This window comes from Saccopteryx leptura, chromosome 8, assembly GCF_036850995.1.
Source record: "Saccopteryx leptura isolate mSacLep1 chromosome 8, mSacLep1_pri_phased_curated, whole genome shotgun sequence".
Classification (NCBI taxonomy): Eukaryota; Metazoa; Chordata; class Mammalia; order Chiroptera; family Emballonuridae; genus Saccopteryx; species Saccopteryx leptura.
In genome coordinates this window covers 75,713,557-75,730,669 of record NC_089510.1, presented here as the reverse complement: position 1 = coordinate 75,730,669, position 17,113 = coordinate 75,713,557, and positions in this window count along the sequence as shown.

Genomic DNA, 17,113 nt, shown 5'->3' with positions numbered 1-17,113 from the left:
CCACAGAGAAAGAATAAATAACTTACATTATTTCCGTTTTATTTATATTTAAATCTGAACGATGTTTTATTTTTTAAAAATGACCAGATTCCCTCTGTTACATCCATCTAAGACTCACTCTTGACGCTTGTCTTGGTCACATGATACATTTATCCATCCCACCCTAAAGGCCAGTCCGTGAAAATATTTTCTGACATTAAACCATTCCGTGGCCCAAAAAAGGCCCTGGCGCACACTTTGAGAACCACTGCCCTACGCTAACATCGGCAAAAAATTGGAAGTCTTTCTCCAGGCCCCTGGAACCTCATCCGCAAGACAGGAAAGACCAAGAAGAAATTGGCTAACGCTAGAATGTCACAAGTGCCCCGTCCTTTCATCCTTTCATAGTCAACTTTGACATCTTTAGGGTTGATACTGAGAGATAAGCTGAGGAAATGCCAGCTCTAAAATTCTATTAATTTTTAAGTTCTACCATAGGAAGATTTGCTGGGGGGGGGGGGGACATTATGTTAAAATACATATATAAGTTTACCATTTTCATAATTTTAAGTGTATAGTTCAGTTGTCAGTAAGTATATTTACATCATTATGTGCTTTTTTTAAATTTTTTACTCATTAGTTAAAATGTCAAGGAGATCAAAGTATAGCAAGATGTGTCCAAGTAGTAGGCAAATTACTACAGGAAATTAGGCTGTTTCTTTGGCTGAAACACACCATCCAGTACCACCACTAACAAACCAGAATGGCTTTTCCAGAAATGACTTCATAAACGCAGTGACTGTTTAGCGTACACACACAACTAGTGTACACAGACTGTTTAGGGAGAGTAATCCATCATGCCTAGGTAAAAAACAAAATTTTTCTGACTTGATTCTCCAAATACTTATGTATACATATTTTATGTGTCAAAATTACAAATGGCCACATTGTTTTTAAAACAATCAATGCTGCTGAAATCCACTCTCCTGACCTTTTTCTGCATGATCGTTAGCCACTTCACAGTCCACACTCTAGCTAGTACCACAACTGGACCCTGGCTTATCTTTCCAACCTGACCTCCCATCAGTCTCTTAAACATTGAACAAAACAGTCACTCACATTCACTTACTGGGCCCCATCAATGTCACACATTCACCTGCCTCTGTAATTTCTGAAGCTTGAATACAAAAGGCTTCCCCACCACCCCTCAACCATACATTTCCAAATCCTACCCATTGATGATTCATCTGCTCTATGAACTAACTGCAGAAAGTATGCATGTCTTGAAGTTTTCAACTTTTATGTTTCGTTGTTTTATGCCATTTTTGTATATCAGGATAAAAATCTGAACTATTAACTGAAGTGCCCTACCCTATAGCTCTGTACACACACATACATTTCCATGTCCTCTACCCCTAGTCCTAGATTCTTCCCAGTCAGCTAGGACATGGCCTGCTTTGCCTCAGGGAGAAAGAAGAAGGCAATTCTCAGAGGTTTGTTTAATGGACATTTGGAGTTCACGGCTGTGATGGCAGTCTCATAAGTCAGAGGTTTTGGTTTGGAATAGCTATAATTCAGGAGTTGTAGCTCCTAAAGAACTGAAAAGGAAAAGGAAAGTAGACCACAAACAATGTATTAGTCAATTTTGCTGTAAAAGCAAACAACTCCAAAATCTCAATGGCTTATGGCCACAAACATTTATTTCTTGCTTGGATTCCATGCCATGGGGAAGCTCCATGGGTCTTCAAGGTCCCAGGCTGAGGACACAGTCCCCATGTGTGACTTGACAATTATCAAGGCAGAAGGGAAGAACCAGTGTGTTGTGGGAAACACATGAGGCCTCTTAAAACTGCTTCTTCAATGTGTCATGACATGTCTACTCAAATCTCATTACCCAAAACCTTTCATGTGATCAAAGTGCAAATCAACGGAGAAGCCTACTGCTTCCATAGGCAAATCACATGGCATTGTCCATAGAGTATAATTTTTCATACAGAATGGTAATGGTGGTAGTGGTGCTTAATTATAAACAATAATGTAATCAACCACAAACACAAGGAAACCAATTGTTCTTACCCTTGAGGTATTAGTGTTTATCCCAAGAAGGGCCTTTTATCTCCCCCCACTTCTAGTTCCTGGGATTGGCGGCTTTTGAAAGAAGCTATGGAGAAAGAAATTTTAGACCCCCAGATGTGTTTTAAGGTCTGAAGATAAATATCTAAGCTCTATTCCTGGGGTTGTGAGTAGGGAGAGGGAAATCAGAAAAGCAACCAAGGTCCTAAAGTTTCTCTCTAATAAGCTAACAGAGAGCAAAATGTTAGCAAGAAGTATTTGGGCATGAAGAGCTAGATAAACATGATCAAACCTGCTTCTGATTTAGTATTTAGAGTATTAAAAACAATTCAAGGGGGCTGAGAGGGCCTAGGAGTACAGGGTTGAAGGACCTAGAAGTCAGAATAAGGAAGGACAGAGCTGAATACATAGCTCAATGACCCAAATGCAACAAGAAAATGAACATCAACTTCTGATGCCAAAGCCAAGAGTATTTGCATCTGAAAACCAGACATCTCTCCCTGCCACCTACCTCCCCACCTCACCCTACCTACCCTCACCCCAGAGAATTTAGAAGTTACCTTCAGAACGGGAGAAGTCATATAATGATAAAGTGATTACATTTAAACCAGAAATGATTTGGAAACAGGAGAGATTTGTAACAGAAGTGCATGTGGAATTGGCTAAATTAAGTTTTCTGTCCCTAGGAAGAACAAGTTCTCAACATTAAGACTTAGTTCAATTTTTTTTTTAATTTTTATTTATTTATTTATTTTAGAAAGGAGAGAGAGAGGGAGAGAGAGCGAGGAGAGAGACAGAGAGAGAAGGGGGGGAGGTGCAGGAAGCATCCACTCCCATATGTGCCTTGACCAGGCAAACCCAGGGTTTCAAACCGGCAACCTCAGCATTTCCAGGTCGACACTTTATCCACTGCACCACCACAGGTCAGGCTCAATTATTTTTTAAAGATTATTTTTTTTGCACTCTGTGTTTCTGGCCTGATATGGCATACATAACTACTATATTTGTACCATCCTGTTTGATCAAATAAATGGATGAATGAATATGTGAATGAATAAGGTGTTTCTGTTTCCTCCCCTTTATAATAGAGTTTATTTTTGCCTGACAATTATACTTCACAGAAATGTCTCTTTGGTGTAACTATTATGTGTGAAATCCTGAATTTATCAGGAGGAATCTCTCATATTAAAACATATTTTTCATTATGCCAGATTCCCTACTGAGAAAATCCATACTTTGCAGTAGTTTATTTACCAAGATGGTGATTTTAACACATTTTTGGTGTCATAGCTTGAGCCTCTGGGTAATCTAGACCAGACATCTTTATGCTGTCTCTAAAATCGGAAAAAGGAGAAGCACTCATACCTCTGCATGTACTGATGCAATTTGTCAGGTCAGATGCCCTCTGGAATGTAAATCATCCTTTGAGACTCTAGATTCTTTACTTTTAGACCCAGGTCATAACACATGTGTCTTGCAGACCTACTTCTTTCTTTAAATCATCATTGTTGAGTAGATGGAAAGAAAATATTGTGAAAATCTAATATTAGATTAGATAGTATCTAATATTAGATTAGATTAGTATCTTTTTATTATTATTATTCAGCGAGAGGAAGGGAGGCAGAGATCCCCCAAATGGGATCCACCCAGAAGGCCCACTAGGGGATGATGCTTTGCCCAGCTGGTGCATTGTTCTGTTGCTCAGCAACCGAGCTCTTCTTAGCATCTGAGGCAGAGGCTATGGAACCATCCTCAGCACCTGGGCCTACTCACTCCAATTCAGCCAGGGCTGCAGGAGGGGAAGAGAGAGATAGAGAGAAGCAAGAGGGGGAGGGGTGGAGAAGCAGATGGGTGGTTCTCCTGTGGGCCCTGACCGGGAATCGAAGCTGGTATGTTGTGGACCGTAAATGGCAAAAAGCCATTGTTAGATTCGAGGCTTAGCAAAAGGCTAAGTTCTCCCCCCTTCACCTCCATATTAGCTATGATGCTGAGTATTTGCACCCACTCCACTTGCTTCCTTGGGTTGCTGGAAGCAATATACATGCCCTTCCTCTGACTCTTTGTTTTTGGATGTTGGTAGATTTCACTAATACATCCTGTTTTATGCCTTGGGAGAGTTCCTGTCTTAGCCTTGGATGTGCAACTTTGTACCAGGGTCCTTGATTTGCATATGGCTATATAATAAAGCCAACTGGGGCCATGGGGCACTCAGATACTGCCAGGCATTTTGAGGCGTCCTCCCGGTCCCATAGTTTCTAAGCCTGCTATTCCTGAGCTAGACCCATCAGTAAAAACTGTAGGTGCTTCAGGAATGGGCTCATTAACAATTGTTTTAGGAAATACAAATGTAGTAATTAATGAAAATTGAACTATTTTATCAGCTGGGTAGTGAGAATCAATTTGGCCTCTAAAATTTGTAAAAGCAATTTGCCATTTAGTGGAAGTTTCCCAGATCATTGTTGTTGATCCTTTGAAAAAAGAACAACAATAATTCGAGGCTCAAAACCTATAAGCTGTAAGAGTCGCCTACACCCCTTGATAATCAAGGAGGCAACAAGATCAAAATACGAAGATAAAACTTTTTTAGAAGTAACAGCCAAATGAATCTATTCAATAGGACCTGAAGCTTGCCACAATAGTCCCGTTGGAGTGTAGCTTGAGGGACACATTAGTAAGGCAATTGATTCTTCAGGATTTATGTGTTTTAGTTGTGCTTGTTGCAAGGCTTTTTTTTACAAGCTTTAAAGCTTGTTGTCCCGCAGGTATAAGTAGCCGAGGAGAAGCTGGTTCAGCTGAGCCTCTAAGAATATAAAAGAGTGGTTTCAGTTCCCTGGTAGTTAATTTCAAGGATGGTCTAAGCCAATTAATGTCTCCTAACAGTTTCTGATTTCTTTTTAATGAGAAATATAGGCGTATTCCATGGACTATTAGATGGTTCAATGTGCCCAAGCTGTAACTGCTCTTGTACCAATTGAGCAGCTGCCCTAAGTTTCTCCTGAGAAAGGGACCATTGGTCTACCCATACAGAATTATCTGATTTCCAAGTAATTGGGTCTGCACAATGCATTATTGGGGTAGCAGGAGCTACCAAGGCCCCTATGCTAAATTTTGATATCCTAATCCACGCCTTCTGGTATTGAATGTCACTTCTATGGTGGGGTGAGAATTCCTCACTGTTCTTTCCTGACCCTTGGTGGGTAAAAATCCCTGGTTGTTAGATTCAGGAAAGTGTGCTGGGATTGCCAGAGTGTAGGAGCAGAGACAGGGAGGTAATGATAGGGACCCTGTGAGGCTGAGAACAAAGGAAGACAAACGTTTGCATTCCATTGGTCAGAGACCCTTATCAAAAGTTTATGTTTGAAATTCGCCAATAAGCTAGACCCAGCCCCTGTTGCTATGCTGCGTGCGACCCCCTTAGCGAATAGGTAACTGCCTCATCTGCTTCTGTATAATGCTGGCTTACTTAGGATATATAAGGACCCAGCTGTAAGCACCAAGCGCGGTTCCCATTTGTAGCTCCTTGTGAGTACGGTGTCTCTGGACATCAGGGAATTCGCCCCTGTGTAGGTTAAACTGGCCAATAAAGTTACATCTATACTCCTGAAAGTCTCCGATATTTGTTCTCATACCTGGTGGATGTTACATTGATCAAGCATTTGAGTGCTAACTAAACTATTAGGACTGACAAGCAACGCCCCCATATTTTTCAAAACATCTCTACCCCACAAATTAACTGGCAATCCAGGGAGCACATAAGGCTGAAAAAATCCAGAATGACCTTCTTTATCTTCCCATTGTAAAAAACTAGAACTTTGTTGAGGGGATTTACTCTGCCCTATACCTTGTAATTCTGTGGCTGCTGCATGAGTGGGCCAGGAAGGAGGCCAATGTAGCTTAGCAATAACAGATACATCAGCTCCAGTATCTAAAAGTCCTTTAAATTTATGCCCTTGTATTGTTAGTTCCATTTCAGGGCGTTCCTGACCTATTTTTTTAATCCAATTGGCAAAATCAGAGGAGCCAAATCACCAATTTCCTTGGGGCCCCTTTTGCAGGATGTGGCTTGAGAAGCAGAATTAGTATCCTTATACTATTCTTCTAACTGCTTGAATTAGCCGTGAGACAAATTCTTGAAATGATTCATTAGGGTCCTGCTTAATTTTGCTCAATTCTTTTGTTTTGCCTGAGTATAACCTTACACATAAACAAGACAATTTACACACAAAAAACACAAGTATAACATATAACTTTGATCAATCCTAATACTTAAGTTGCTATTTGGCTCCTAACTCTGAACACACCTCACAATGCACTAATCAAATCAGTAAGTCTTAAGGATCTACATTCTATTCTATTTAAATTTAAATGAGCGCTCCTTACAAGTTCTAAAAACATTTTATTTTTTCTAAATATTAGAGCCAGCATTTCCAATTTTTGCATGCAAAAAAACCTTAATTCAGGTGTTAAAAACAGACACATTTTAGACAACATTAAACAAAGACTAAACAGAGACAAGAATTAGACGAACCAGACAAACCAGAGAGAAACCCGGGATTTCAGAGCACATCCAGATTAGAAAGATGCCTGCCTGATATTAGTCAGGGCATTTTCAGACACAGGGACTGAAGGATGTGACTAAACAAAATCTCCCCGAGAAAATTTGCTCTCGGCAGCTGCTGGATATTTTCTATAGTCAGATCCAACACAGGTCCCCTGCCTCAACCTCCAGGCAAAGAACAAGAAAGAAACAAAATGATAGTTCAGAAGACTGCAGTCAAAACATTAAAGAAAATCAGACCATGACAGGAAAAGCTGCAATCTTCCTAATACCTGAGTCTCCTTTCCATTCTCAAGAAAGTCCAACTTCCACAGCATATAATTACCCCAGAGAGACAAGCACAAGCACTTGCCTTCCAGCCGTTTGGGGGAAGAGCCTTTGCCCTAATAGTATCTAATAAACCAAGTGAAAAAGGGGCAGTAGGCCCATACTGAACACAAGCAAGTTTAAGCTCTTTCAGAGTTTTAAAAGGTACAGGTTCATGTTCTCGCACTAGTCTCCCTGTATCATCCCGTCTTTATACAACAGGAAAACGGGTAAAACCATCATTTATTGTTTCCCCTACATTTCGAGCCTGGTCTATAGATTGTTGGAGAGGGGATTTCCCAGATTTTGAGCTATAGACTCTGGAATCAGCTCGATAAGGGAGCAAAGAAACAGAGGGTTGAATGTAGGAAGGAGCTGTGGGCAGCGGAGGCCCCGTGGCTAAGGCAGCCATAGCCACGGATTTCTCATCCCCCCTGTCATCCTCAGACTCCAAGTTATCCTCGTTTTCACATCCCTCTGTTTCCAGCTCACCTGATACTCTTCAGACAACAATTTGTCTTTATACGGAAACATTTCTACATAAAGGTCCCTTATTTTTTACCCTATCTGTCCCATAATCTTTTACTCCCAACTACACTTTCCCCAAAAACTTTCTTTACTCGCTGTGCACACTTCACTTTGGGGAGTTCCTTCCTTCACTTTCCTTCAGTTTTAGTTTCCTCGTACTCATACTCAAGTCTTCTGTTTGGGCGCCACTTGCCGCGGACCAGCGCGGCTCCAAATAATGGTGCAGAATTAAGGAAACACACTTACCAAAACAAAAACGATGGGACCGGGAGGACTCTTCAAAATGCCTGGCAGTATCTAAGTGCCCCATAGCCCCAGCTGGCTTTATTATATAACCATATGCAAATCAAGGACTCTGTTACAAAGTTGCACATCCAAGGCTAAGACAGGAACTCTCCCAAGGCATAAAACAGGATGCATTAGTGAAATCTACCAACATCCAAAAACAAAGAGTCAGAGGAAGGGCATGTATATTGCTTCCAGCAACCCAAGGAAGCAAGCGGAGTGGGTGCAAATACTCAGCATCATAGCCAATATGGAGGTGAAGGGGGGAGAACTTAGCCTTTTGCTAAGCCTCGAATCTAACAATGGCTTTTTGCCATTTACAGTCCACAACACCGAGACATCCACACGCCAGGCCAACACTCTACCACTGAGCCAACCAGCCAGAGCAATATTGTAGTATCTTGTAGTAAGCCTCCAAAACTCTTTGTCTCTCTTCTTCAAACTAACTCTGCTCTTCAATAAAATCCTTCCTTTACAATCAAAGCAATACAATACAACAAAAATCTCAAATCTAGTACAATAAATTCTCGGGCATTTTAATAACATTCTAAACTTTTTAATTTAAAAAATAAAACATACAAGCTATCTATCCCTCTCTCTGACTCTCTCTCTGTCGCTGAAAAAAAAACACTAAACAAAATAAAAATAAAACATAGAGGATAATAGAAGAAAGATGAGAACAGCAGTGGGCATGATTTTTTAACCTCCCTGAATCCCCTGATTTAAAAAGTAGACAAAATTAGTAGCAAAACTAAAAGTCTATAGACAGTAACTCTAATAGAATATCCTCATACTCCAAAACATAAATAACACTGGGGAACAAAATTTTTGTTGCATCCACAAAAACATTTGTTCTTACCTAATTCGAGTGTGCTGATCTCAAATCTGACATTAGTTTTTCTCTGTAAGCTACAATATTTTTGAAACTCAAGATTTTAGGTTTTTATCTTATTGTAAAATTTTCAACATTTAGTATAACATAATGAAGTAGAATGTCTTCTTGGGCATCATCTTTGTGAAAATATAATAATTTATATAATGCAGTAAATACACTAATACACTAAAAGATATGACTGCATAAGAATTTGTCTACAATTTCAAAATAAAACATACTAAAACACTTATTTTAATCATAAAATTTGCACAAAAATTATTTAAATTTTATTCAGGCAAAAATTTGTGTTTATAGCTCTTGTGTTTGTGTACTTGTTGAGGACAATCTCATTTGATGCTCCAGCAGTAGTCTGCTCATCTCTAACAGCTCCAAGATTTTCAGGAAACTTATTAAGGTGACTGTTTAGGAAGTGAATCTTAATGCTCATGTTACATCCAATGTCCTGGAAAGCCAACAGCATCTTTTGAATCAAAAGTTCATAGTTTTCTTCTTTTTAGTTGCCAAGGAAGTTCTTTGTAACTGTCACAAAAGACTGCCATGCTGCTTTCTCCTCCTTATTCATCTTCCCGGCAAATTCTTCGTCATGTATGAGGGTTCAAATTTGAGGTTCATCGAATACACCTGCTTTTATCTTCTCAAAAGACAGGCTGGAAAAGCAGAAACAATATGTTGAAAGCATTCACTTTCTCCATTCAAAGCCTGAACAAACTGCTTCATTAAGCCAAGTTTGATGTGAAGTGGGGGGAAATGATCCTGTCTCGATTAACTACAGGTTCATTCACAATATTTTGCATCCCTCCTTCCAGAGCTTCACGTTTCGGCCACTCCTTCTGTGTTTAGTGTTTCTCCCAAGCTCGGCTGTCCCACAAACACAGAAAGCAAGGATACTTCATGAAACCTCTCTGTTGTCCTAGCAAAAAATTTACCATTTTAAGATCCACACAAATGATCCAGTTATGCTCTTCATACTTCAGAAAGTCGAGGACAATTTTTATGTCATTCTTACTAAGTCATTCAATTTGGGTTGGTTAAACTGCTGAGGGGTTAATGACTGCTTGGCATCAGAAGAAGACCCTTCAGATTCTACAACCATTTCCTCATGCATCTTATCAAAATACACTTGATCACCATGTTCACTTTCTTCATCCTTACAAGAAATAAAACCATTGAAAACTAGAACCAGGAGTGTCTCAAGTGTGGGATAGGTCATATTGCTGAAGGAATATTAGGATATGCAATCATATGCCTTTTTTTCTTGCCGATGCCCTTTGTATGGATCAGACAGAAATTTCAGTCACTGCTGTGGTCCTTATGTTCATGCCAAACCATGAGAATACCAAAACGCATTGCTTTGTGTTTTCCTTTTGTCCAGTCATGAAACATTTCCTCACAATTATGACACACAATATGAGAAGCCCAATTCTTGTCTTGGTCGCCAAGGGGAACTTAAAAATAGGTGATATATGCATGTGTCACAAATGATGAAATATTGTGCCTTTGACATTGAAGTGTGTAACAGCCACATATATAACAGAGGTGTCAGGACTATTCTTACATTTATGCCTACTCAAAGAAGCCATGATTCAATCTTAAAACAAAATAAGAGGGTGTTTTATCAGATAATAATTTTTTACATTTAAAAATAACTACAATTATGTAAAAGTGATGTTTTTAAAACATTAATTGCCTGTGGTTATGTTCAATCCAAGAGTCGTTGCCCTTTAACTCCAATTTAAAAACCAATGCATTCCATTAACTGTAACAAAAAGAAATTTGCATAGAAACTAGAGCATGCACCAAAAAATGGATTTCAGATTTGGAATCAGCAATGCAGAAACATATAGAAACAGTTCTAAAACCTCATGCAACAGAAAATGAAAAAAATTGTTTCCCAATGTAATAATAGGAACAATCCTGCAAGAGCTACAAGAGTTGTGTGGTATCAGCAAGAGAAAGAGCAGAGGAAAAAGAACAGGGCATCTTATAGACTGAGAATGCCCAGCTAGCTGACAGGATCTCACTGGAAGTCTCAGTGAGCCAATGTGAGAACCAAAGCGGAAACTGAAGGGACCTCTGCACATTCTAAGAAAAGATGTGTGCATGGGTGTGTGATGAGTTCTGAAGGGACTGGAACAGTTAAGGGCCCATAAACTCTCAGAACTAATTACCTCAAACTCCATTTCTAAACAAGGAGAAAACGCTAGGAATAGAATCCACCTGGTCCAAGTTAGAGAAATAGGAAGAGAAGATCCAAAAGAGAAGAGGGCAAGGAGACATATCTCAGAGAGTCAGCCAGCACCTAGTGGACACTACATGAGGACAAGACTAAGGTGAGCTCCAGAGTTTGAATTTTGAAAGGTGTCCTAACCAACCCATCTGTCAGCCTCCAGTCAAACCTGTAGATTAAACTCACAGCTTGAAAAAAATGTGGAGGACAGAGAAACATTTTAAACTACACCTGGGGATGCCCTCAACAAAACCCAGACCAGAGGATGTGTGACCTGATTTTTCCAGGTCACAGCAAAAGTGGGCAGGGAATGAAGGGGGAGGTTTTTTTAAGTCTTCAATATGCAGATTAACGTTTCTTTCTAGGAGGAAGAAATCTCTGCAGAACCTGGAACACATACGGCTGGATGGTCCAGCTCAACGAATCAGGGAGACAGAGCACATCCACCCTTTCTCTACATTTTTGTTCTCTTCAGTCCTCAGCAAATTGGATGTCTCACCCACATTTGGGAAGGCAATCTGCTTTACTCTACCAATAATTAAATGCTATTCCTTTCCAGAAACACCCTCAAAGACACCTGAAATAATGTTTAACTAAATATGTGAGCATCTTGTGATCCAGCCAAGTTAGCATATAAAATTAACAATCACACCATGTAAAACAATGAATGCTGGTTTAAGATGCTAAATTTTAGGTAATTTGTTATGCAAAGATAACTAATATAAGCCTCCCCTTTTTAGAATTCTTTATATATAGAGAGAGATAGAGAGATATCTATAGATAGAGATTACTTTGATAAATATATATATATCTTTACTCTTTTTTTAAGTTCTTGCCTCTTCTTTTATACCTACTGATTATCTTTAGAATCACACTACAAATTTCCCCAAGAAAAACTACCATTGATATTTTCATCTGAATTGCATTAAAACTATAAACTAAGTTAGAGGAAAGTTAGTTTTACAATATTCTTTTCCAGCCATTCTACAATGATTCAATACTTTTCAGTCCTCCACTGAGATTTCATGATTTTCTTTATCATAGGCTAATATTTGATATATTATTAAATAAGGTAAAATAACTTTATTAGTTGCTTGTACTATTATTAAAATGGTACCCTCTTCCTTGTGGGTAGATTTATCATAAGACAAGAGAGAATTGAATACTTTTTAGATGATAGAAATCATATATATTCCTTTTCTGTAACCTGTGATTGTCAGATTATCCAATCTAGTTCATAATACCTGCAAGCAGTGGAAATAATTAGCTACTTTCCTTAAAAAAACACTCAATATTCATTTCCTGACCTAATACCCTTTATGCTTTTTCAACCTGAACAACTTTTCTCCCAATTCTGAAAAGCAGTGAAAGGTGTTTTGTTGTTTGTTTCTTTGTTTGTTTTAATAACACATGTCCCTATGCAGACCAGTTAGCTTCCAACTGTTTCTTTGCTATTGATATCACTAATGTGAATTCAATTTTGCACACACATTATAACAAAGAAAGCCAAACCATACTTCTTCCTGGCCTTTCAACTCTTGCAGTCACTATTCTATTTGGGAGAAATACCTATTCATTATGCATCCACATATTCTTATCTGTACAATTTTGGGTACGTGCTTATTAATGCTATCCAAGAATGGGAAGAATGATACACTTTTTTTTTTTAAATAAATTTTTATTAATGGTAATGGGATGACATTAATAAATCAGGGTACATATATTCAAAGAAAACATGTCTAGGTTACCTTGTCATTAAATTATGTTGCATACCCCTCGCCCAAAGTCAGATTGTCCTTCGCCACCCTCTATCTAGTTCTCTGTGCCCCTCCCCCTCCCCCTAACTCTCCCCCTGTCCTCCCTCCCCCCACCCCTGCTAACCACCACACACTTGTCCATGTCTCTTAGTCTCATTTTTATGTTCCACCAATGTATGGGATCATGTATTTCTTGTTTTTTTCTGATTTACTTATTTCACTCCTTATAATGTTATCAAGATCCCACCATTTTGCTGTAAATGATCTGATGTCATCATTTCTTATGGCTGAGTAGTATTCCATTGTGTATATGTGCCACATCTTCTTTATCCAGTCTTCTATTGAAGGGCTTTTTGGTTGTTTCCATGTCTTGGCCACTGTGAACAGTGCTGCAATGAACATGGGGCTACATGTGTCTTCACGTATCAATGTTTCTGAGGTTTTGGGGTATATACCCAGTAGAGGGATTGCTGGGTCATAAGGTAGTTCTATTTGCAGTTTTTTGAGGAACCACCATACTTTCCTCCATAATGGTTGTACTACTTTACAGTCCCACCAACAGTGAATGAGGGTTCCTTTTCCTCCACAGCCTCTCCAACATTTGCTATTACCCGTCTTGTTGATAATAGCTAATCTAACAGGGGTGAGGTGGTATCTCATTGTAGTTTTGATTTGCATTTCCCTAATAACTAATGAAGCTGAGCATCTTTTCATATATCTGTTGGCCATTTGTATCTCTTCCTGGGAGAAGTGTCTATTCATGTCTTCTTCCCATTTTTTTATTGGATTGTTTGTTTGTTTGTTGTTGAGTTTTATGAGTTCTTTGTAAATTTTGGAAATTAGGCCCTTATCTGAGCTGTTGTTTGAAAATATCATTTCCCATTTAGTTGGCTGTCTGTTTATTTTTATATCAGTTTCTCTTGCTGAGCAAAAACTTTTTATTCTGATGTAGTCCCATTCATTTATCTTTGCCTTCACTTCTCTTGCCATTGGAGTCAAGTTCATAAAATGTTCTTTAAAACCCAGGTCCATGAGTTTAGTACCTATGTCTTCTTCTATGTACTTTATTGTTTCAGGTCTTATATTTAGGTCTTTGATCCATTTTGAATTAATTTTAGTACACGGGGACAGGCTGTAGTCGAGTTTCATTCTTTTGCATGTGGCTTTCCAGTTTTCCCAACACCATTTGTTGAAGAGGCTTTCTTTTCTCCATTGTGTGTTGTTGGCCCCTTTATCAAAGATTATTTAACCATATATATGTGGTTTTATTTCTGGGCTTTCTATTCTGTTCCATTGGTCTGAGTGTCTATTTTTCTGCCAATACCATGCTGTTTTGATTATTGTGGCCCTATAATATAGTTTAAAGTCAGGTATTGTAATGCCCCCAGCTTCATTCTTTTTCCTTAGGATTGTTTTGGCTATTCGGGGTTTTTTATAGTTCCATATAAATCTGATGATTTTTTGTTCCATTTCTTTAAAAAATCTCATAGGGATTTTGATGGGAATTGCATTAAATTTGTATATTGCTTTGGGTAATATGGCCATTTTGATTATATTTATTCTTCCTATCCAAGAACAAGGAATATTTTTCCATCTCATTGTATCTTTTTCGATTTCCCTTAACAATGCTTTGTAATTTTCATTATATAGGTCCTTTACATTCTTTGTTATGTTTATTCCTAGGTATTTTTTTGTTGTTGTTGCAATCGTGAAGGGGATTATTTTTTTGAGTTCGTTTTCTAATATTTCATTGTTGGCATAGAGAAAGGCTATGGACTTCTGTATGTTAATTTTGTATCCTGCGACCTTACTGTATTGGTTTATTGTTTCTAATAATCTTTTTGTGGAGTCCTTTGGGTTTTCGATGTATAGGATCATATCATCAGCAAAAAGTGATACCTTTACTTCTTCTTTTCCAATATGGATGCCTTTTATTTCTTTGTCTTGTCTGATTGCTCTGGCCAGAACTTCTAGCACCACGTTAAATAAGAGTGGAGAGAGTGGACAACCCTGTCTTGTTCCTGATTTAAGGTAGAAAGTCCTCAGTTTTATGCCATTTAAAATGATGTTGGCTGATGGTTTATCATAAATGGCCTTTATCATGTTGAGATATTTTCCTTCTATACCCATTTTGTTGAGAGACTTAAACATAAAATTTGTTGTATTTTATCAAAAGCCCTTTCTGCATCTATTGATAAGATCATGTGGTTTTTGTTCTTTGTTTTGTTGATATGGTGTATTACGTTAACCGTTTTGCGTATGTTGAACCATCCTTGAGATTCTGGGATGAATCCCACTCGATCATGATGTATTATTTTTTTAATATGTTGTTGTATTCGGTTTGCCAGTATTTTGTTTAGAATTTTAGCATCTGTATTCATTAGAGATATTGGTCTGTAGTTTTCTTTCTTTGTGCCATCCTTGCCAGGTTTTGGTATGAGGGTTATGTTGGCCTCATAAAATGTGTTTGGAAGTATTGCTTCTTCTTCAATTTTTTGGAAGACTTTGAGTAGAATAGGAACCAAGTCTTCTTTGAATGTTTGATAGAATTCACTAGTATAACCGTCTGGGCCTGGACTTTTATTTTTGGGGAGGTTTTTAATAGTTTTTTCTATTTCCTCCCTGCTGATTGGTCTGTTTAGGCTTTCTGCTTCTTCATGACTCAGTCTAGGAAGGTTGTATTGTTCTAGGAATTTATCCATTTCTTCTAGATTGTTGTATTTGGTGGCATATAATTTTTCATAGTATTCTACAATAATTCTTTGTATATCTATGATGTCTGTGGTGATCTCTCCTCTTTCATTTTGGATTTTATTTATTTGAGTCCTGTGCCTTTTTTCCTTGGTGAGTCTTGCCAAGGGTTTGTCAATTTTGTTGATCTTTTCAAAGAACCAGCTCCTTGTTTTATTGATTTTTTCTATAGTTTTTCTGTTCTCTATTTCATTTATTTCTGCTCTGATTTTTATTATCTCCTTTCTTCGGCTGGTTTTGGGTTGTCTTTGTTCTTCTTTTTCTAGTTCCTTAAGGTGTGAAGTTAAGTGGTTTACTTCGGCTCTCTCTTGTTTGTTCATATAGGCCTGAAGTGATATGAACTTTCCTCTTATTACTGCTTTTGCTGCATCCCAGAGATTCTGATATGTCGTATTTTCATTTTCATTTGTCTGTATGTATCTTTTGATCTCTGCGCTTATTTCTTCTTTGACCCATTCATTTTTTAGAAGTATGTTGTTTAGTTTTCACATTTTTGTGGGTTTTCCCCCCTCTTTTTTGCAGTTGAATTCTAGTTTCAAGGCTTTATGATCAGAAAATATGCTTGGTACAATTTCAATTTTTCTAAATTTGCTGATATTGTCTTTGTGGCCCAACATATGGTCAATTCTTGAGAATGTTCCATGTACACTAGAGAAAAATGTATACTCTGTCGCTTTGGGATGAAGTGTCCTGTAGATGTCTATCATATCCAGGTGTTCTAGTATTTCGTTTAAGGCCACTATATCTTTATTGATTCTCTGTTTGGATGACCGATCTAGAGCCATCAGCGGAGTATTGAGGTCTCCAAGTATGATTGTATTTTTGTTAGTTTTTGTTTTAAGGTCAATAAGTAGCTGTCTTATATATTTTGGTTTGGTGCATATATATTAAGGATTGTTATGTCTTCTTGATTCAGTGTCCCCTTAATCATTATGAAGTGACCATTTTTGTCTCTGAGTACTTTTTCTGTCTTGTAGTCAGCATTATCAGATATGAGTATTGCTACACCTGCTTTTTTTTGGGTGTTGTTTGCTTGGAGTATTGTTTTCCAGCCTTTCACTTTGAATTTGTTTTTATCCTTGTTGCTTAGATGTGTTTCTTGTAGGCAGCATATAGTTGGATTTTCTTTTTTAATCCATTCTGCTACTCTGTGTCTTTTTATTGGTAAGTTTAATCCATTTACATTTAGTGTAATTATTGACACTTATGGGTTCCCTACTGCCATTTTATAAATTGCTTTCTGTTAGTTTTGTATCTAGTTTGATTCTTCTCTTTTGTTTTTCTATCATTTGTTTCTGTTTGTTTGTGTTCCATACTTCTTTCCTCTGTTGCTACCTTTTTTAAGTCATGTGTTTTTGTGGTGGTTTTTTCTAGGGTGGTTACCATTAAGTAATGAAAAGGGTACCTACCATATTCATTGTAGTACCCTATCTTATAAGTATTTCTGCACTTCATCGTCCTTTGCTACTGTTAATCTCCATTCTCTCCCCCCTTTTTTTTTCCTTTGTTGTCACAGTTTAAGTTTGGTTTTATTGTGTTCTTGGTGGAGCTGTTACTTGTGGTGTTGTTTTCTTTTGTTCTTTGAATCTGGTTGGAAAACCCCCTTTAGTATTTCCTGGAGTGGGGGCTTTCTCGTGATAAATTCTCTCATCTTTTCTGTATTTGTGAATGTTTTTATATCTCCTTCATACTTGAAGGATAGCTTTGATGGGTATAGTATTCTTGGCTGAAAGTTCCTCTCTTTCAGGGCTTTA